The sequence below is a fragment of the Stegostoma tigrinum genome, chromosome 36 (assembly GCF_030684315.1).
Source record: "Stegostoma tigrinum isolate sSteTig4 chromosome 36, sSteTig4.hap1, whole genome shotgun sequence".
NCBI lineage: Eukaryota > Metazoa > Chordata > Chondrichthyes > Orectolobiformes > Stegostomatidae > Stegostoma > Stegostoma tigrinum.
The window spans coordinates 25787177-25798006 of record NC_081389.1 but is presented as its reverse complement, the minus strand read 5'-3'; the positions used below and the strand labels follow the sequence as shown (position 1 = coordinate 25798006).

The window sequence follows — 10830 nt, the reverse complement described above, 5'->3', positions numbered from 1 at the left end:
CCCCATCCCCCTCTCTGATGAAGGGTCTAGGCCCGAAACGTCAACTTTTATGCTCCTGAGATGCTGCTTGGCCTGCTGTGTTTATCCAGCTCCACACTTTGTTATCTTAAATTAAGACACGAACTGTTAACAACTATGTCTCTGGCAAGAGGAATGAGCTGCGAATGAAGCCTCATCATTTTGCATGTCACACTATTAGCGGAATTTTTGATTCACTAATAAAAATAGCCAAATTGTTTCACTTTTTGCTGTAACCCAGAAGAGACTTATGCCAATTCTTTCAGAATATTCTCAAAAATAACTTGTTATTCTTTAAGCATGTTGTAAAACTGGCTAACAACTCTGCTATATTCCAGATTATATTTATATCCCCATAATCCCAGAGAATCACATACATATGACAAACAAGGCAATATGGTTCCTCAGAAATGATTTAAAACAAGGCAAAGGAAGTAAAATAACAGTCTTATGTCAAAGGATAAAGATAAAGACTTCCCATGGTTCCCCTCATTGAAATCTAAATGCTAACTACAGTGGAGTGATGAAAATCTTCAAACTGGATTTCAGGTCCAAAGCTGGCCTGTGCAGAGAGCTCTGCACAACTGTATGTTGCAGACTGGCACATCTACAGGTCTGCCATGATGAGGGATATACACAAACCAGAGATTGGCGCTGAAAATGTGTGATGGGGACAGGCCACTGTCCAAGGCCCTTCTGTTATATTATGTTAAAGAGTTAGAATCTATGCACAAATTTAACATATAGAATATAGAACATAGAACATTACAGCACAGTACAGGCCCTTCGGCCCTCAATGTTGTGCCGACTTGTCATACCGATCTGAAGCCCATCTAACCTACACTATTCCATGAACGTCCATATGCTTATCCATAAATTTATCAGGCTCTTCACCAGAGAATGTTTATTATTAACTAAACATCTATAAAGCAAATATTACCTGGAATTCTAAGCATAGAGAGATATCCCAAGTGCTGTATACTGCACTGGAATTGCTGTACACATTGTGAAATCTCAAATTTAATATGTTCTGTCATCAGCGTTGACAAATTTTGTAATAAATGCCTCTTTGAAAAAAAGAGACACTTAAAAATCATACTTTTGGAATTACAATCATGACTTTTTATCGTTTCCAAACAGAAGTCAATATTGATTGACAGTTGATTTCGTGGTTGCAAGGTGCCTAACAGGTCAAAGGTCATGCGAACCATATCTGAAAATGTTTTACAAGGAACTTTAAAAAGAATTGTTTATTGGTGCACATATTAAAGCTGGATTTATTTATCTTCATAATGGTCAGCTAAAAGGAAGCCATTTGAACCACTGAGTCTGCGCTGGATTTTTGGAGTAGTTATGTGATTATTAGCAAACCCTCCGTCCGGAAAGGAAGGGATGGGGGGAGAGGAGGGGGAGTGAGGGGGTGACCTGTTAGTGTTTGCGGGGAGATGACGTTTCATGCTGGAGGAAGGGAAAAAGGAAAAGTATGGGTTAGGGTTAGGATATGGGGTCGTGTTGGGGTGGGCTGCAGGTGAAGGACTGAGGTGGTCGGATGGATGTTTGCGTGTGAGAATAGGTACGGAGCGCTAACACTGAACTGCCAATCAAGTCCCCACTACCTGGATGTGCCCCGCGATGAGCAACCTCTCATTGACAGGAAGACGGCGGGCAGCAACCTCTGGATTTTACTGAAAACCTTCACGCGGGAACGCGGGAAGAAGCGAGCGCCGTCAATCGCTCGAGCGACCAACCGTCCGTACTACGTCAACACGTTGAAAGAAAACGTTGGTTAGGGAATGTGACGTTGAGCTCATATAGTTGACAGGGGGACGCTTTTCTATCGGCTTCCGAGTAGCTCGCCGTGATCGTATAGTGGTTAGTACTCTGCGTTGTGGCCGCAGCAACCTCGGTTCGAATCCGAGTCACGGCATTGCGGATTGGCAATGACACGGCATTGGAAGCTTTCGTTTTTCGTCCCAAAGCGAACAGCAGCCTATCCTGTTAAGTATTTTTAAATTAAAAATCAACCTCTTCAGTTTTGGATCGAAGGAAAATTTTAAAAAATTAAGAAAAGTGAATTCACTGGAAACAGCTAAAGGAAACATAAGGAATGAGTCGAAGATAATAGTGTGGAGCTGGATGAACACAGCAGGCCAAGCAGCATCTCAGGAGCACAAAAGCTGACGTTTCGGGCCTAGACCCTTCGTCAGAGAGGGGGATAGGGAGAAAAGAAGATAGGTGGAGAGGAGAGTATAGGTGGGGAGGTAGGGAGGGGATAGGTCAATGAGGCATTCCACTCCCGCACATCCCAGATGTCCAAGTTCTTCAAGGACCGCAACTTTCTGCCCCGCAGTGGTCGAGAACGCCCTTGACCGCGTCTCCCGCATTTCCCGCAACACATCCCTCACACCCCGCCCCCACCACAACCGCCCAAAAGGGATCCCCCTCGTTCTCACACACCACCCCACCAACCTCCGGATACAACGCATCATCCTCCGACACTTCCGCCATCTACAATCCGACCCCACCACCCAAGACATTTTTCCATCCCCACCCCTGTCGGCTTTCCGGAGAGACCACTCTCTCCATGACTCCCTTGTTCACTCCACACTCCCCTCCGACCCCACCACACCCGGCACCTTCCCCCCTGCAACCGCAGGAAATGCTACACTTGTCCCCACACCTCCCCCCTCACCCCTATCCCAGGCCCCAAGATGACATTCCACATTAAGCAGAGGTTCACCTGCACACCTGCCAATGTGGTATACTGCATCCACTGTACCCGGTGTGGCTTCCTCTACATTGGGGAAACCAAGCGGAGGCTTGGGGACCGCTTTGCAGAACACCTCCGCTCGGTTCGCAACAAACAACTGCACCTCCCAGTCGCAAACCATTTCCACTCTCCCTCCCATTCTTTAGATGACATGTCCATCATGGGCCTCCTGCAGTGCCACAATGATGCCACCCGAAGGTTGCAGGAACAGCAACGCATATTCCGCTTGGGAACCCTGCAGCCTAATGGTATCAATGTGGACTTCACCAGCTTCAAAATCTCCCCTTCCCCCACCTCATCCCTAAACCAGCCCAGTTCGTCCCTTCCCCCCACTGCACCACACAACCAGCCCAGCTCTTCCCCTCCACCCACTGCATCCCAAAACCAGTCCAACCTGTCTCTGCCTCCCTAACCTGTTGTTCCTCTCACCCATCCCCTCCTCCCACCCCAAGCCGCACCCCCATCTCCTACCTACTAACCTCATCCCACCTCCTTGACCAGTCCGTCTTCCCTGGACTGACCTATCCCCTCCCTACCTCCCCACCTGTACTCTCTCCACCTATCTTCTTTTCTCTCCATCTTCGGTCTGCCTCCCCCTCTCTCCCTATTTATTCCAGAACCCTCACCCCATCCCCCTCTCTGATGAAGGGTCTAGGCCCAAAACGTCAGCTTTTGTGCTCCTGAGATGCTGCTTGGCCTGCTGTGTTCATCCATCCTCACATTTTATTATCTTGGATTCTCCAGTATCTGCAGTTCCCATTATCTCTGATAAGGAATGAGTCCTATTGGTTGGCTCTATAAGGATGAGAAAGGCGGCTCTGCTGAAAGTCTTTGAACAGTTGGGAACTAAATTAGAAACCACAGTCTCCATAATAACAAAGTGTGAAGCTGGATGAACACAGCAGGCCAAGCAGCATCTTAGGTGCACAAAAGCTGACGTTTTGGGTCTCGACCCTTCATCAGAGAGGGTCTAGGCCTGAAACGTCAGCTTTTGTGCTCCTGAGATGCTGCTTGGCCTGCTGTGTTCATCCAGCCTCACACTTTGTTACCTTGGATTCGCCAGCATCTGTAGTTCCCATTATCTCTAACCATAGTCTCCATCTCTGGATTACTGTCTAAGCCATAGGTGAGACACGCGCACACACACATATATAAATCACACACAGTTCAGGTCTGCATAGTAGCATTTCAAGGAAACAAGCAAACACTAGAGTTTGAGATAACAAGGTGTGCAGCTGGATGAACACAATAGGCCAAGCAGCATCAGAGGAGCAGGAAAGCTGATGTTTCGGGTCTCGACCCTTTTTCAGGAGCTCCTGAAGCAATATCCAGACCCGAAACGTCAGCTTTCCTGCTCCTCTGATGCTGCTTGGCCTGCTGTGTTCATCAAGCTCTACACTTTGTTATCTCAGATTCTCCAGCATTGGCAGTTCCTACTGTCTCTAAAACATTAGAGTTTGACTCTTTCCAAACAAACCAAAGGCATCCCTTACTTGATCAAGGCTATATTGACAGACGTTTGAGGCAGCAGGAGTGTATGTAACCGAATGGGCCTCAACTGTACTTTCGCCGTGGCTTTTCTCCACTGCGCCTTGGTGGTGGCTACCCAAGGGTTTAGCATGTCCCTCAGCAGGTAGTTCTGGCCCTCAGAATGTGACCTTCTACAACACTTGGTCAAGGCCTTTTCCTTGTTCTGGAAGACCAGCAAGTTTTGGGCAGACTAAAGAGTGTCTTTCACTAAGTTGATGGTCCTCCAGGAATTGATATTACTCTCAGTGTGCTACCCGGGGAACAGACCGTCAAGTCCTGTGTCACGGAGCTGCAAGAGATGAACTTCAATAAAAACCACTCATTGCTCTCCAGACTTCCTATCCAAAGGCACATTCCAGAAGGAGTTGTGTGACAATTTCACACCTGTATTTATGCCATCTAGTTTTGGACTCCCCTACCTTGGGAAAAGACTTGGCTAGTTACATTATATGTGGTCCTCATGATTTTATCAACATCTATAATCTCACCTTTCAGCCTCCAATGCTCCAGGGGAAAAGTCCCAGTCTATCTACCCTCTCCTTATAACTCCAACCTTCCAGTTTTGGTACATCCTTGTAAATCTTTTTTGCACCTTTTCCAGTTTAATTACATCCTTCCTAAGGCAGGGCGACCAAAATTGCATGCAGTACTCCAAATATGGCCATATCAATGTCCTGTGCAGCTGGAACATGACAACACAACTCTGTGCTCAGTGCTCTGATGAAACATTCCAAATGCCTTCTTCACCACTGTGACACCACTTTCAAGGAACAATGTGCTGGCAACCCTAAGCTTCCTTGTTTGATGGCACTCCCCAGTGCCCTACTATTAACTGTGTAGGTCCTACCCTCCTACCCTGATTTGTTCTACCAAAATACAACACCCTGCATTTATCTTAATTAAACTCCACCTGCCTTTCCTTGGTCTACTGCCCCAGTTGATCAAAATTCTGTTGTATTCTTAAATAACCTTCTTCACTGTTCACTATATCATCAATTTTGGTGTTATCTACAAACTTACTAACCATGCTTCCTTTATTCTCATCCAAATTATGTACATAAATGACAAACAACAGTTGCCACAGCACTGTTCCTTGCAACACAACACTCAAGGCTTCCAGTCTGAACAACAGCATGGTCAGTCATCTCAGCTCCAGCACAGGTCTGCATGAGTTCCTCAGGGTAGTGTCCTAGACCCAACCATCTTCATCTGCTTCATCAATGACCTTCCCTCCATCATAAGTTCAGAAGTAGGGATGTTCGTCAATGATTGCATAATGTTCAGCACCATTCATGACTGCTCAGATACTGAAGCAGTTCATGTTCAAATTCAACAAGATCAGGACTATATCCAGGCTTGGCGAGTGGTATGTAACATTTATAGAGTCATAGAATAATACAGCATGGAAACAGGCCATGATTATGGTGTCCACTCAGCTAGTTCCAACTGCCCGCATTTTGTCCATGTCCTTCTAAACCCTTCTCGTCAATGTACTTATTCAAATGTTTTTAAAATGTTGCTATTGTAGCTGCCTCAACAACTTTGTCCAGCAGCCCATTCTATGCCCTCAGGTCCTTCTTAAATCTTCCCCCTCTCACCTTAAACCTATGCTCTCTAGTTTTCAATTCCCCATCCCTAGAAAAAAGTCCTACCATGGACAACCTCTCCCTAAAACTCAGGCCTATTTGTCCTGACAACATCCTCGCAAATTTTCTTTGTACACTTTCCAGTTTATCTATAACAGGGTGACCAAAATTGTACACAGTACTTCAAGTGCAGCCTCACCAACCTCTTATACAACTGTAACATAACATCCTAACTCCTATACTCAATGTCTCAACCAATGAAGGCCAGCATACTAGATAACAAAGTGTGAAGCTGGATGAACACAGCAGGCCAAGCAGCATCTCAGGAGTACAAAAGCTGACCTTTCGGGCCTAGACCCTTCATCAGAAAGGGTAAAACTCTTGCCCTCTCTGACGAAGGGTCTAGGCCCGAAACGTCAGCTTTTGTGCTCCTGAGATGCTGCTTGGCCTGCTGTGTTCATCCAGCTTCATACTTTGTTATCTTGGAATCTCCAGCATCTGCAGTTCCCATTATCAAGGCCAGCATACTAAATGCCTTCTTCACCACAGTGTCCAACTATGATGCTGCTTTCGACAAACTATGTTCTTGTACTCCTAGGTCCCGCTGTTCCATAACACTCCTCAGAACCTTACCATTTACTGTATAAGTCCTACCTTAGTTTGGCTTTCCAAAGTGCAACACCTCACAATTATCTACATTGATGATGTGGAGACGCCGGTGGTGAACTGGGCTGGACAAATTCAGAAATCACACAACACCAGGTTATAGTCCAACAGGTTTATTTGAAAACACAGGCTTTTGGAGCCTCAGTTCTTCTTCAGTTGTTAGTGAGAGAGGTAGTATCAGACACAGAATTTATAAGTAAAAGATCAAAGGTTCACACCATTGAGGAGGATATATTAAAAAAAACCTAAGATGCTGTTAAATATTTAACCAGTTAGAAGGTTTTAATTGATTAATATATATCTGTAAATCCCCAAATTTCTTTCAAGTCATGGTTCTTAAAGAACTAAAGGTTTTATCAGTGAAAAGAGGAGGTGACATTTTAGGTCAGACATAGGCCTGTAGACTATCTACAAGACACAAGTCATGAGTGTGATGGAATATTTCGCACTTGCCTGTAAGGGTGCAGCTCCAGCAACACTCAAGAAGCTTGACACCATCCAGGACAAAGCAGCCCGCTTGATTGGCATCATATTCACAAGCATCTACTCCCTCCACTACCAACACTCAGGAGCAGCAGTGTGTACAATCGACAAGATGCACTGCAGAAATTTGCCAAAGATCCTTAGAAAGCACCTTTCATACCCATGACCAATTCCATGTATATAGCAAAGGGCAGCAGATACATGGGAACAGTCACCATTCCTGACTTGAAAATATATTGGGGTTCCTTCCCTGTCGCTGGAATTTCCTCCGTTAGGGCATTGTGGATCAACCTACAGCTAGTGGACTGCAGTGGTTCAAGAAGAAATCTCACCACCACCTTCTCAAACTCAGGATAAGTAATAAAATGGTGGCCCAGCCAGCAATGTGAATAAGAACAGTTGCCTTCATATAAATGCAAAATTCGAATGCTTACGAAGAAATACACGGTTTTGTTTACATTCCAAGACAACCTACTCGGGGTTCAATAAATTAACTCTCCCTTGGCTTCCTCACTTTCCATGGGAGTCATACCAGAGGATTGGAGGGAGGCAAATGTTGTTCCTCTTTTCAAGAAAGGGAATAGGGAAATCCCTGGAAATTACAGACTAGTCAGTCTTATGTCTGTGGTCAGCAAGGTTTTGGAAAGAATTCTGAGGAATAGGATTTATGACTATTTGGAAAAGCATAGTGTGATTAAAGGGAGTCAGCATGGCTTTGTGAGGAGCAGGTCATGCCTCACAAATCTTATTGAGTTCTTTGAGGAGATCATGAGACAGGTTGACGAGGGTCGAGCAGTGGATGTGGTGTACATGGACTTCAGCAAGGCATTTGATAAGGTTCCCCATGGCAGGTTCATCCATAAAGTCAGGAGGTATGGGATACAGGGCGATTTGGCTGTCTGGATTCAGAATTGGTTGGTTGACAGGAGGCAGAGAGTGGTTGTAGATGGTAAGTATTCTGCATGGAGGTCAGTGCTGAATGGTATTCCACAGGGCTCTGTTCTTGGGCCTCTGCTCTTTGTAGTTTTTATCAATGACTTGGATGAGGAGGTTGAGGGGTGGGTTAGTATGTTTGCTGATGACACAAAGGTTGGAGGTGCCGTTGATAGTATCGAGGGCTATTGCAGGCTTCAGCGAGACATTGACAGTATGCAGACCTGGGCTGAGAAATGGCAGATAGAGTTCAACCTGGATAAATGCGAAGTGATGCATTTTGGAAGGTCGAACTTAAATGCTGAATATAGGATTAAAGGCAAGATTCTCGGCAGTGTGGAGGAACAGTGGGATCTTGGTGTTCAAGTGCATAGCTCCCTCAAAGTTGCCACCCAGGTGGATAAGGTTGTTAAGAAAGCATTTGGTGTTTTGTCTCTCATTAACAGTGGGATTGAGTTTAAGAGCCGCGAGGTTATGCTGCAGCTCTACAAAACCCTGGTGAGACCACCCTTGGAATATTGTGTCCAGTTCTGGTCGCCCTATTATAGGAAAGATGTGGAGGCTTTGGAGAGTGTGCAAAGGAGGTTTACCAGGATGCTGCCTGGACTGGAGGGCTTGTCTTACGAGGAGAGGTTGACTGAACTTGGACTTTTCTCTCTGGAGAGAAGGAGGAAGAGAGGTGACCTGATCGAGGTGTACAAGGGAATGAGAGGCATGGATAGAGTCGATAGCCAGAGACTTTTCCCCAGGGCAGGATTGACTGCCACGAGGCGTCATAGTTTTAAGGTGTTAGGAGGAAGGTATAGAGGAGACGTCAGAGGGAGGTTCATCACCCAGAGAGTTGTGAGCGCATGGAATAGTTTGCCAGTGGTAGTCGTGGAAGCAGAGTCATTAGTGACATTTAAGCGACTGCTGGACATGCACATAGACAGCAGTGAACTGAGGGGAATGTAGATAACAAAGTGTGGAGCTGGATGAACACAGCAGGCCAAGCAGCATCTGTGTTCATCCAGCTCCACACTTTGTTATCTTGGATTCTCCAGCATCTGCAGTTCCCGTTATCACTGAGGGGAATGTAGGTTAGGTTATTTTATTTTTGGATTAGGATTATTCCATGGCACAACACTGTGGGCCAAAGGGCCTGTACTGTGCTGTACTTTTCTATGTTCTATGTTCATATGGCCGAAAGACCTCAGAAAGGAAGCTTTCTCCATTGAGGCTAACGGCAGCAACTACCCGAAACTTTAACACATTCCTCAGCCCTCGGTCTGCAATAGTGGTCACAGGCGCCTGTCATTCTGGAACTGTAATACTAGAACAAACCAATAGGGGACTGCAGCCGCAAATACCTGCACTTCACTATATGCCCGGACTGAGATATACCTCATTTCTTTGAAAGAACACTGAAATGAGTGAAATCAACTGAGTAAAGTTTTCTGCTTAAATGACTAATGTTTACAACTAGATTAGAGTCAGCCGTTTCACAGAATACTGTCAAAAGATGTACTGAACTCTGCTCGAATACGAATCTATGCAAATTACATTGCCTGCTGGGTAATAGCAGAACATAATAAACTATTTTTTTTCAGGCAACTATGTAATTGAAAAGGGTGAAGCGAGATAACCTGATTCAATATAACATTCTTAACAAGAAACTAGAATAATCTGAGAACTGGGCTGCCGGTCACTCTCTGTTAAAGGGGATTGGCTCGGAGTGCAGACCGGAACGGCCAGACTGGGATGTTAAGGCTATACTTTTAGGGATCGTTTCTATAGTTTTTGACTTGAGAAATGGGTTCTTAATTGATGGGTCTCACCAACCATGAGGACGAGAAAAACCGTCTTCTCCTGAACGTGAAGTTGGTTGAAGCAATTGCTTTTCTTGCGATTGCTTTTAACCTTTGATGATCGTTCTGCTCCTAAGTAGGAGTTAGAGGGAGAAGACGCATTCTGAGTGGTTGGTTGCGAAATGACGAAAAACAGAAAACCATGAAGAATTCAAATAAGCGAGCAAAGATTAATGATCTCGATTTGTAAATTTTTTGACGAAGGGCAGGTAATATTGAATGCTTCAACTACTTTGGAGCATTCTGTAGCAACATGGCCAATCCCATTCTTCGCAACACTGGGAAATTTTGAACAAACATTCAGATATATAACCTGGCTGACGGTGAGAAATGGTCCCTGCATCACATTTTTCCTACACACTGAAGCTCAACTTCATTGTCTTCTGGGAGGCTGTGGTGGGGAAATGACTGGTCTCCACTTCCTTCTTGAATGCAGTTTTGCAAAGCTGGTCTAGAAAAAGTTGCAGATTTTTTTGTCAACGTTCGCCGTGAACAGCACCAGAACATAGGGTTTCATGCAGGCAGGACTGTTGGAGGATTATCAAACACAGTGACAGTCTGTCTGAAACTTGCTGGCCTCCAAGTGCAAGGAGCTGTCAATGAAAAAATATTGCAGCTTGGCACTTCCGATGTCCAGGAAAGCATGCTGAGGCATGTACTCCAGTTTGGAGCAAACAATGTGAATAATTAATAGCGAAAGGCCACTGTCTATGACCCAGATAACACCAGGGAGCTCGAATCTATGTATCCTCAGGCTGCACGTTTGCCATGAAATGAACATTGCAATATAACTGTAGCTGTAAATGTTACACTTTGTGTCACATTAAAAGAAACATATTTGCTTGCGCTTTTTATGATGTTAACTGTGAATGGTCACATCATGCATGTTTATAAATTTAATGATTAAAACATATTTTTGTCGAAGAAATACAGTATGAATGGTTATTGTCCTTAAATTGAAACAGAGTATTTGATGTTTACTTCCAAATATTACTGT

General features: G+C 44.9%; 2 non-coding genes across 2 annotated transcripts; both read left to right on the top strand.

Annotated features, from left to right (window-relative positions):
• The first annotated feature begins 1873 nt into the window (after positions 1-1873).
• trnah-gug (transfer RNA histidin (anticodon GUG)) lies at positions 1874-1945 on the top strand. The gene has a single exon. It is a non-coding gene; the product is annotated as a tRNA-His (tRNA).
• Positions 1946-9731: 7786 nt separating this feature from the next.
• On the top strand, positions 9732-9945 carry LOC125446933 (small nucleolar RNA U3). The gene has a single exon (XR_007246494.2). It is a non-coding gene; the product is annotated as a small nucleolar RNA U3 (small nucleolar RNA).
• The last annotated feature ends 885 nt before the right edge of the window (positions 9946-10830 follow it).